Source organism: Nerophis ophidion, linkage group LG03, assembly GCF_033978795.1.
Source record: "Nerophis ophidion isolate RoL-2023_Sa linkage group LG03, RoL_Noph_v1.0, whole genome shotgun sequence".
NCBI classification, from domain to species: Eukaryota; Metazoa; Chordata; class Actinopteri; order Syngnathiformes; family Syngnathidae; genus Nerophis; species Nerophis ophidion.
The window spans coordinates 5,792,408-5,804,949 of record NC_084613.1 but is presented as its reverse complement, the minus strand read 5'-3'; the positions used below and the strand labels follow the sequence as shown (position 1 = coordinate 5,804,949).

Here is a 12,542-nt window from a genome sequence, read left to right as displayed (position 1 = left end):
TCCGGTCCGATCCGATCCGGTGGCCATGTACTGCTTGCCTGTGTATCGGCTCGGGGACATCTCTGCGCTGCTGATCCGCCTCCGCTTGGGATGGTTTCCCGCTGGCTCCGCTGTGAACGGGACTCTCGCTGCTGTGTTGGATCCGCTTTGGACTGGACTCTCGCGACTGTGTTGGATCCATTATAGATTGAACTTTCACAGTATCATGTTAGACCCGCTCGACATCCATTGCTTTCCTCCTCTCCAAGGTTCTCATAGTCATCATTGTCACCGACGTCCCACTGGGTGTGAGTTTTCCTCGCCCTTATGTGGGCCTACCGAGGATGTCGTAGTGGTTTGTGCAGCCCTTTGAGACACTAGTGGGTTATATAGGGCTATATAAGTAAACATTGATTGATTGATTGATTTAGAATTTACTTTTTGCCGTGTGACCAATCAGCTTCCACGGCCAAGTGTTTATAGGTGCAGTTGGAAGTCGAAACATGCGTGGCCGGAGTTCCACAAGTATGTTTGCCAGCAGGCCTGACCTGCAACAATCGCTCACAGCCTGTTCAATCAGGGCTAAATGGTGTTTTTGTTGAGGATTAAGCAGTTAAAACACACTGCTAATTAGTTTGTTGTTATCAGGCTCTTGCTTATTTAGTATGTGTATCACTTTTTCTGATCGCTCGTATGGGATTGTTGTGTTAGCTCCACTGCAGTCTGTTGCACATCTGTCGAGGCAAACTTTCTCAAAGTACCCATTTTCTCATTCACGGTTGAACAGTTTGTGCAGAGCTTATCACCAGCCAGGCCTCAGGGAGCTTTTGTGCCGCCACACACATTAGTACTGATGACTCGAGGCTTTTAGTTTAGAACATGGGTGTCAAAGGCATTGAAGCTTAGGCATGGTTATGCAGAACAAAATTCAATCAATCAATCCATCAATGTTTATTTATATAGCCCCAAATCACAAATTTCTCAAAGGACTGCACAAATCATTACGACTACAACATCCTCGGAAGAACCCACAAAAGGGCAAGGAAAACTCACACCCAGTGGGCAGAGAGAATTCACATCCAGTGGGACGCCAGTGACAATGCTGACTATGAGAAACCTTGGAGAGGACCTCAGATGTGGGCAACCCCCCCCCCCTCTAGGCCCTCAATTCAGATGTTATTGGACACATTTACTAGGATAATTCTGGAAAATCTCTTATCCGCCTATTGTGTTGCTAGTGTTTTAGCGTGGTCGCGGGGGGCGCTGGCGCCTATCTCAGCTACAATCGGGCGGAAGGCGGTGTACACCCTGGACAAGTCGCCACCTCATCGCAGGGCCAACACAGATAGACAGACATCATTCACACACTAGGGCCAATTTAGTGTTGCCAATCAACTTATCCCCAGGTGCATGTCTTTGGAAGTGGGAGGAAGCCGGAGTACCCGGAGGGAACCCACGCATTCACGGGGAGGACATGCAAACTCCACACAGAAAGATCCTCAGCCTGGAATTGAACCCAGGACTGCAGGACCTTCGTATTGTGAGGCAGACGCACTAACCCCTCTTCCACCGTGAATCAATCAATTAATGTTTATTTATATAGCCCCAAATCACAAATGTCTCAAAGGACTGCACAAATCATTACGACTACAACATCCTCGGAAGAACCCACAAAAGGGCAAGGAAAACTCACACCCAGTGGGCAGGGCGAATTCACATCCAGTGGGACGCCAGTGACAATGCTGACTATGAGAAACCTTGGAGAGGACCTCGGATGTGGGCAACCCCCCCTCTCTAGGGGACCGAAAGCAATGGATGTGGAGCGGGTCTAACATGATACTGTGAAAGTTCAATCCATAGTGGATCCAACACAGCCGCGAGAGTTCAGTTCAAGCGGATCCAAGACAGCAGCGAGAGTCCCGTCCACAGGAAACCATCTCAAGCGGATCAGCAGCGTAGAGACGTCCCCAACCGATACAGGCGAGCGGTCCATCCTGGGTCCCGACGAGCGGTCCATCCTGGGTCTCGACTCTGGACAGCCAGTACTTCATCCATGGTCATCGGACCGGACCCCCTCCACAAGGGAGGGGGGGACATAGGAGAAAGAAAAGAAGCGGCAGATCAACTGGTCTAAAAAGGAGGTCTATTTAAAGGCTAGAGTATACAGATGAGTTTTAAGGTGAGACTTAAATGCTTCTACTGAGGTAGCATCTCGAACTGTTACCGGGAGGGCATTCCAGAGTACTGAATTAAAACTGAATTGGCTACAAAGTAAACAAAAAAAACAGAATGCTGGACTACAGCAAAGACTTACTGTGTGTGTGTGGCAGAACACAGTAAATGTGGCCCGCCGTGTAATTTAATTTGGCCCTTGAGGCAATATCAATTTAGCATTAGAGCTGGCCCGCTAATACTCATACTTGCCAACCCTCCTAATTTTCCCGGTAGACTCCCGAAGTTCAGTGCCCCTCCCGAAAATCTCCATGGGGGCAACCATTCTCCCGAATTTCTACCGATTTCCACCCGGACAACTATGCATTTAAGGCACTGCCTTTAGCGTTCTCTACAACCTGTCGTCACGTCCGCTTTTCCTCCATACTAACAGCGTGTCACATAATATTTGTGGCTTTTACACACACCACAAGTGAATGCAACGCATACTTGGTCAACAGCCCTACAGGTCACACTGAGGGTGGCCGTATAAACAACTTTAGCACTGTTACATATATGCGCCGCACTGTGAACCCACACCAAACAAGAATGACAAACACATTTCGTAACACAATAGAATAAATACCCAGAACCCCTAGCAGCACTAACTCTTCCGGGAAACTTCCAGCAAACTGACCAATAATTAACGTTTTATTCATGCATTTTCTCTCGCCACTTCAAAGCTTGAATGTTTGGTTCATTCATTATTGTTATTTTATTTTCAAATGTATTATTAGCCTGTGGAAAAAAATTGACATTTACCTCAGAAGATTGCAAATAGAAAAAAAAGGCATAACATTTTTATTTAAATTTGATTTGATATGCCATTGATATTTTTTTAATTATTATTATTATTATTTGAAAGTGGATTTTGCATGTCACTAAAGTTATATAAGCCTTGCTTGTTCAATATTTAATGCAAAACTTGTTTGGGTCCTTATTAAAAGGTTAATTTGTTCAACCTTGGCCCACGGCTTTGTTCCGTTTAAAATTTGGCCCACTCTGTATTTGAGTTTGACACCCCTGGATTAGAACGTGTATTTAGGAAATCATCTATAACAGTGGTCCCCAACCACCGGGCCGCGGCGCGGTACGGGGGCCGTGGCTCGATTGGTATTTTTTTATTCATTTAAAAAACAAACAAAAAAAAAATATTTTTTTTTTTATTAAATCAACATAACAAACACAAAATACACTTACAATTAGTGCACCAACCCAAAAAAACTCCCTTTTTCATGACAAAAATAAAATAAAATATATATACATGTATCACATGTTGATGAAAATACATTTACATAATAAAAGTCAACTACAGGCTTCCCAAATGCTGTAATAAATTAAGCATGATGAGTTGACTTGAAACTGTTCAATGTTGCACTTTTTATATGTAGAAGAAAAGTTTTTTCATTATATTTAATCAAAGCAACAAGTTGAGGCAGTTTAATGTGGATTAACGTGGGCAGAATTATTGTAGTGTTCCCAATGTTAAAAGGACAAAACCATTCTTTACAAATTTGGTAAATAAATAACCCAAAAATTAATATTTTGTTGTTTTCTTACTGTACCGAAAATGAACCGAACCGTGACCTCTAAACCAAGGTACGTACCGAACCGAAATTTTTGTGAACCCCTACAATTTTCCCATCCAAAAACATGCTGGTTGACGTAGAGAAACATGTTTGCTTGACCGCTCTGTGTTAAAGCTTCACAACAAACAAAGAAACACCGGCTGTGTTTCGGTGCTAAAGGCAGCTGCAATCCACCGCTTTCCACCAGCAGCATTCTTCTTTGACGTCTCCATTATTAATTGAACAAATTGCCAAAGATTCAGCAAAACAGATGTCCAAATTACTGTGTAATTATGCGATGAAAAGAGACGACTTTTAGCCGTAAGTGGTCCTGAGATAATACGTCCGCTACAACAAGAAACTCCGCGGGAAATTTAAAATTGTAATTTAGTGAACTAAAAAGGCCGTATTGGCATGTGTTGCAATGTTAATATTTCATCATTGATATATAAACTATCAGACTGTGTGGTCGGTAGTAGTGGCTTTCAGTAGGCCTTTAAGTTGTTGTTTTACCTTAGAGGGGCTCTTTGGAACATTTACACTTGAGGGAGACAACTTTCCAATGTATTTTACACATAATGTCATAAGTACGAACATATGTAACACATACATGTTAGCTAATAATAGAAATTTGGATATCTAACGTTAGCAGTCAGTGAATGTATGTTCTATAATAACATGACTGCAAATTGTTCATTGCTTCTTTTGGACTGCTTTTCTACGTGTGCACGCACTCTCTGCGTATATGTGTTGACCAAACTGTAATTGTGAAATATATAGACAATTGTCAAAGAAGTGTGTTATAAACCCTCTAATGGTGGTGTTCCATTTGCTTTGACAAATGTGAGGAAGCTGCAAACTTATTATGATGACTTACATTGATCAAAACAAGACAGGATTGAAAGTTCTACAACTTCCAATTGACATTGTGCTCCTCTTTTTTCCATTACCACATCATGAAAGTGCTTGTTTTTTTTTGCTTCTTATTTGTTCAGATTCCATACTCCTTTTTATACAATTTACAAGACATTCCGTAGTTTGCTAGTTTCCTGAGACCCTCATCTTGGTAGCGCAGGCGGGATGGAGCGGCACTTTTATTGTGAAGACAGGAAGTGTACGGTCGGTCTTTAGACTTTTGACAGCAGGTTTTTGGCGATAGAGATTATTAAATTTAGGGCTGGGTTATATGGACTTTTTTTAAAGGCCTACTGAAATGAGATTTTCTTATTTAAACGGGGATAGCAGGTCCATTCTATGTGTCAAACTTGATCATTTTGCGATATTGCCATATTTTTGCCGAAAGGATTTAGTAGAGAACATCGACGATAAAGTTCGCAACTTTTGGTCGCTAATAAAAAAGCCTTGCCTTTACCGGAAGTAGCAGACGATGTGCGCGTGACGTCACGGGTTGTAGGGCTCCTCACATCCTCACATTGTTTACAATCATAGCCAGCAGCAGCTAGAGCTATTCGGACCGATAAAGCGACAATTTCCCCATGAATTTGTGTGAGGATGAGAGATTTGTGGATGAGGAAATTTAGAGTGAAGGACTAGGGGGAGGGCTTCACGGTGGCAGAGGGGTTAGTGCGTCTGCCTCACAATACGAAGGTCCTGCAGTCCTGGGTTCAAATCCAGGCTCGGGATCTTTCTGTGTGGAGTTTGCATGTTCTCCCCGTGAATGCGTGGGTTCCCTCCGGGTACTCCGGCTTCCTCCCACTTCCAAAGACATGCACCTGGGGATAGGTTGATTGGCAACACTAAATTGGCCCTAGTGTTTGAATGTGAGTGTGAATGTTGTCTGTCTATCTGTGTTGGCCCTGCGATGAGGTGGCGACTTGTCCAGGGTGTACCCAGCCTTCCGCCCGATTGTAGCTGAGATAGGCGCCAGCGCCCCCCCGCGACCCCAAAAAGGGAATAAGCGGTAGAAAATGGATGGATGGATGGACTAGGGGGAAAAAAAAGCGATTGCAATGGGAGCGTTTCCCATGTTTTTAGACACATGTACTAGGATAATTCTGGGAAATACCTTATCTGCCTATTGTGTTGCTAGTGTTATAGTGAGTTAAATAGTACCTGAAAGTCGGAGGGGTGTGGCCACGGGTGTGTTGACGCCAGAGTCTCTGAGGGAAGTCACGAAGCTGCAGCAGGACAGAAGCTCCGCTGATCTCCGGTAAGAGCCGACTTATTACCACAATATTCCCACCGAAAACTGACGGTTGACATGTAGTCGGGATCCATGTTCGTTTGACCGCTCTGATCCATAGTAAAGCTTCAACTCCGGGAATTTTAAACAAGGAAACACCGGCTGTGTTTGTGTGGCTAAAGACTAAAAGCTTCCCACCTCCATCTTTCTTCTTTGACTTCTCCATTATTAATTGAACACATTGCAAAAGCTTCAGCAACACAGATGTCCAGAATACTGTGTAATCATGCGATTAAAGCAGACGACTTATAGCTTGGATCGGTCTGGAAAATAATGTCCTTTAATGTGCCTTATAATCCGGTGCACTTTATATATGAAAGAGATTGAAAATAGAACATTCATCGGCAGTGTGTCTTAACATCCGGTGCGCCCTATAGCCTGGAAAATACGGTACATACTTTTAAAATCAAATTTGTGCTCTAATGAATTGGTATTAACATGTAGTTTTGATATTATATTGTGCAAGTACAGTGGGGATGACTGTAGACTATGGCAGTTTCCAGGATTCTTCCGCAGAACGGGGAAGAGTCGGCAAGTCCAAGCTTGAGTGTTTCCCAGCATGCCTGTTAAAAATGATGACTTGTGACTGTATTGTCATGTCGCTTTGTACACACATGCTTCCTGCGCTGGTGTTTTTACTTCAATTATTGGTCATCCGACACCCTTAGTAAGAAAGGTTAGTGCAATGCCTCCTATTAATAGTACTGTGGCCTGATTGTGATATGTCATGCTGCTGAACTCACGTATGCTTCTTATATGCTGGAATTTCACATGGTGTCCCAATGCACTTTTATTTCACAGTGTGGCCGCGAGTGAAAGTGTCTAATTTGCAAATTGTGTGGACGCAGTAGGTGAGACCAAAAGTGACGTAAACATGAAAAACTAGGGCCGGGCAACGATTAAAATTTTTAATCGAAGTTAATCGCACTATTTCTCAGATTAATGGCGATTAACTGCATTGTATACGCAAAGCCCAATAATGAATTCAAAAGTAGTGTGTCGTGCACCTTTATTGGAATATTCTCCCACATGAACAAAAGCGCCAAAACATTTGTTGTGCAAACACAATTTAAATCAGTCCTTGTTAAACAGTAGCAGTTAAATAGCATATTTGATGAAAATCAACTCAAAAAATGTAAATAAACATTTAAGCTTATTGCCACTGCCCATCCATCCATTCTCTACCGCTTATTCCCTTTTGGGATCGCTGGGGGCGCTGGTGCCTATCTCAGCTACAATCGGGCGGAAGGCGGGGTACACCCTGGACAAGTCGCCACCTCATCACAGGGCCAACACAGATAGACAGACAACATTCACACTCACATTCACACACTAGGGCCAATTTAGTGTTGCCAATCAACCTATCCCCAGGTGCATGTCTTTGGAGGTGGGAGGAAGCCGGAGTACCCGGAGGGAACCCACGCATTCACGGGGAGAACATGCAAACTCCACACAGAAAGATCCCGAACCTGGATTTGAACCCACTGCCAGGGTATTTAATTTATCCTGTTTGTTATGGAAATTAAATATAATCTACATACAAATCTCTGAGCCACAATCATAACATCTGAACAGGCAATTTCTGAGGTAACAGCAGAAACATTTTTTTTTATCAGGGTCTTATGTTTAAAAAACCTATATTATAGGTAGTGGGCTTTTTTAGGGAATTTTTGATCAAATTATCCTTACTAGCAATATTAATAATGTGTTTATTCTGCGTAGTGCACTTAAGATAATTATGACCATATCTAGGAATTGATATGATTGTTTGCTTGGTGCTTTGATAAACTGAAGGCATCATATACATGGTACTATATTGTGATGTTATGAGCCAGTGAAAAGAAGAACTACCCTACCCAGCATGCAACAGGATTGACGATCATGCGCGGTAGCCCGGTATAGGTTGTGTGTCGCCATGACGGCATCTTGTATGTTGTGATATGCACGCTCTGAAAGCAAACGTTAAGAACTCCGCCAACACTCCTGGTCTGCATTATTCATAAATAGACAGACAACACATATACTCCGCTGCTTCACAGGCTGCTGGATGTAGCTGGCAAAGTATTCCCATGCTAGCAAGCACGCCTCATTCAGTCCAAAACGGCCCGATCTATCCACATCCGGAATTGTCTGGCGGTCGTAAGTGATCCCGGAGTGACCACGCTTATGTAAGCCAGCCATGAAATTTGCAGAATTGTCCGGTATTTTTGACCAAATGTTCCATCTTTACCAGGAGCCCCTCGACGCCGGAGCCAATCCGGGCGACGCCACCTTGTTAAGAAAAGGCGTTAACAAAATAAAAGCATGTAAACAACCTACGCAAATGTGCGATAAAATATTTGTCGCCGTTAATAAATTGATGAGTTAACTCGTAATTAACGCATTAATTTGCCCACCCCTATGAAAAACACAACGGGTTGCGAATCTTTGGGTGTCCCACGAATCCGATTCGATTTAGTATCGATTCTTGGGGTCACGATTTGATTCAAAATCAAATTTTTTTTTTTCAATTAACACGATTCTTGATTCAAGAACGATTTTTCCTGATTTTAAAGGATTCTCTATTCATTCAATACATAGGATTTCAGCAGGATCTACCCCAATGTGCTGACATGCAGACAGAACAGCAGATTTTTGTAAAAAGCTTTTATAATTGTTAAGGACAATGTTTTATCAACTGATTTGCAATAATGTAAATTTGTTTTAACTTTTAAACGAACCAAAAATATGACTTATCTTTGTGAAAACATCGGACAGAGTGTGTTGTCCAGCTTATGAGATGCCATGCAAGTGTAAGCCACTGTGACACTATTGTTCTTTTTTATTATTTTTATAAATGTCTAATGATAATGTCAATGAGGGATTTTGAATCACTGCTATCCTGAAATTATAACTAATATTGATACTGTTGTTGATAATATTCATTTTTGCTTCACTACTTTTGGTTTGTTCTGTGTGGTGTTTGTGTCTCCTCTCTATTGCTCTGTTTATTGCTGGGTCAGGATTGGTTTTGGAATTGGATTGCATTGTTATGGTATTGTTGTGTATTGATAAATAAAAAAAAAAAATCTTAAAAAAAAAAAAAAATCGATTTTTTAAAAATGACAATCGATTCTGAATCGCACAGCATGAGAATCGCGATTCAAATTCGAATCTATTTTTGCCCCACACCCCTAGTGTAAAAGTATATCATCTGGCTTATTGTTGACGTTTGGCATGACAAAAAATATTTAAGATGACTTTAGATGGGAGAAGCATACTGCTGCTCAATAAGAGTGATTTATGTCTGCCCCAGTGTCCAATGAGACTAAAAAGTCTCTATATTTGAAAAATATATCTCTAAAAGCGTCTGATTACTTTGAAATTGTCCAAATTAGTCATTAATACTGTGGGTTTAGGGTTGTACTAGGGATGTAACGGTACGTGTATTTGTAGTGAACCGTTTCGGTACGGAGGTTTCGGTTCGGCACGCGGGCGTACCGAACGAGTTTGTAGGCAAAAGTCTTAACAAGCTGCTCTGCTTTCTGCCTCTGTCTCAGCAGCAAGCATTGTACCACCCACACAACCATCTGATTGGTTACATACAAAGCCAATCAGCAGTGCGTATTCAGAGCGCATGTACTCAATGATTCAGCGTCGTGCGGATATTCGTTTAGCAGGGGAGCAGCGGACAGCGTACTCTCCCCAAATGATACAAAACATCCCTCCTAGTCAAAACTATTACAAACATCAATATGAGCCCGTTGACCTTCTAGAAACTTAAACTGCAGCTCAGCTCGCTCGCAGTTCTGGCTTGAGGTGAAGGCTAATTAGCTTTTAGCGTAACGTTAGCTCATTTTGCTGTGTGTGTGTGTTAGGGGCAGCAAAGCCCTGTCTGTCTATTATTTCATTGAACTCCATGGTGTTCAGGGATGAATAGACTCTCCTATTGCTATTGTACTATTTTTTCAGCTATAGTTACATTAATCATTAGTAATGTAGCAGCCTAGTTTTGAATGGCAGGGTCCCTGCTATCACATGTTGATAAAAATATAACATTTACATAATAAAAGTCAACTACAGGCTTCCCAAATGCTGTAATAAATTAAGCATGATGAGTTGACTTGAAACTGTTTAATGTTGCACTTTTTATATGTAAAAGAAAGGTTTTGTCATTTTATTTTATTCAAAGCAACAAGTTGAGGCAGTTTAATGTTGATTAACGTGGGCAGAATTATTATACTGTTCCCAATGTCAAAAGGATAAAGCCTTTATTTACAAATTTGGTAAATAAGTAACCTAAAAATATATTTTGTTGTTTTCTTACTCTACCGAAAATGAATCGAACCGTGACCTCTAAACCCAGGTACGTACCGAACCGAAATTTTTGTGTATCGTTACACTCCTAGGTTGTACGGTATACCATGAATCGATTAACCTGGACCCCGACTTAAACAAGCTGAAAACCTTATTGGGGTGTTACCATTTAGTGGTCAATTGTACAGAATATGTACTGTACTGTGCAATCTACTAATACAAGTTTCAATCAATCAATCAATCAATTTCTGTACATCTATCCATAGTTTTGTTTTTAGTACTTACTAATAATTGTATTTTTCTTAAAGCACAGACCAGGAGTGGCGACCATAAATCATGAATCATTTAATATAATGTAAATAAAGCTTTTTGTTATATTCTAACCTAATAGACTCAGACTTAGACAAACTTTATTGATCCACAAGTAAATTGTTCCTAAATAGGATATATATATATATATATATATATATACACAGTATGTATGTATAAATTACAATTTTCATTTAAAATGTTCCATATTACATATAGTATATATGTATGTATATATATATATGTATATAATATATATATATATATATATATATATGTAAATATATATATATATATATATATATAATATCCTTGATTATGGCAGACTTTGAGTGCAACAAGAAAAGCCCAATGTGTTTAATGCCCTTTCATTTAAGTTTTAACCTTCTATTGTTGTTCTTTGAGTGTAATAGGAAACATATGTTTATTGTATTGTAAGATTTTCTGTTAAAATAAAGCCAATATTGACATTTTTTGTAGTTCCCTTTATGTTGATATACATTTAGGCAGAGGTGGGTAGTAACGCGCTACATTTACTCCGTTACATTTACTTGAGTAACTTATGGGATAAATTGTACTTCTAAGAGTAGTTTTTATGCAACATACTTTTACTTTTACTTGAGTATATTTATAGAGAAGAAACGCTACTTTTACTCCGTTCCATTCATGTACATTCAGCTCGCTACTCGCTACTTTTTTTTATCGATCTATTAATGTTTGTTTTGGTTAATGACAGAGCTTCAAAGTAGAATCTACGCATGTCTGCGTTTAACCAATCAAATGCAGTCACTGGTGACGTTGGACCAATCAAACAGAGCCAGGCGGTCACATGACCCGACTTAAACAAGTTGAAAAACTTATTGGGGTGTTACCATTTAGTGGTCAATTGTATGGAATATGTACTGTACTGTGCAATCTACTAATAAAAATATCAATCAATCAATCAAAAGTGTAAAGGAAAAAAGACACTTTTTATTTCAACCGTACTTCCCGTCAAAAGCCTAAAGACTGATCGCACAGTTCCTGTCTTCACAATAAAAGCGCTGCTCCATCACGCCTGCGCTAACAAAATAAGAGTCTCCGAAAGCCAGCGCAAACAAGCTAGCAGACTAGGGAGTTTGCCGCCAATGTATTTCTTGTAAAGTGTATAAAAACGAATATAGAAGCTGGACAAATAAGATGCCAAAAACCAACGACTTTCAAGTGGTATTAGACAGGAAGGAGGAACTTTTTTTCTCCCCCATTTGAAAACGTGGACGTCTGATTCCAATCAATGCAAGTCATCAGAATCAGGTAATACACCAACTTATATTCTTGTCTTCATGAAAGATAGGAATCTATATGTTAAACATGCATGTATATTCATTAAAACACCTTCAACATGTGAACAAAAACGGCAAAATAAATACATATAAAATATATACTGTATATATAAATGTATGTATGAATATATATATATATACATATAATATGATATGTGTGTGTATAAATATGTGTGTGTATGTATGATATGTGTGTGTATAAATGGTATGTGTGTGTATGTATATATGAGGTAGATCACCTCGATTTGGTCATTTATTAAGTAATTGATAAACGTTGAAAAACTTATTGGGGTTTTACCATTTAGTGGTCAATTGTATGGAATATGTACTGTACTGTGCAATCTACTAATTACAAGTTTCAATCAATCAATCAAATCGATAAATGCTTACTGAGCCTATGGTGCTGTTAAGTTATTATGACTCAATGTGCCATTTATTTATTTTATTTTAATGTACTATTATTTAATATATATTATTGTTTTAGTTGCTTAAGAGATATTCCTGGCTCTGAATTTGCTCATTAATATTTTTATGTTTTTGTGCATTACTAGTTGCCGTAATCAGGTTACTCATCAGTACTTGAGTAGTTTTTTCACAACATACTTTTCACTTTTACTCAAGTAAATATTTGGGTGACTACTCCTTACTTTTACT

General features: G+C 39.9%; 1 protein-coding gene across 2 annotated transcripts in view; it reads left to right on the top strand.

Moving 5' to 3' along the window:
- tab2 (TGF-beta activated kinase 1 (MAP3K7) binding protein 2) overlaps positions 1 to 12,542 on the top strand; it is a 100,749-nt gene that overhangs the window by 8,756 nt on the left and 79,451 nt on the right. The gene's annotated exons all lie outside the window — the stretch shown is intronic.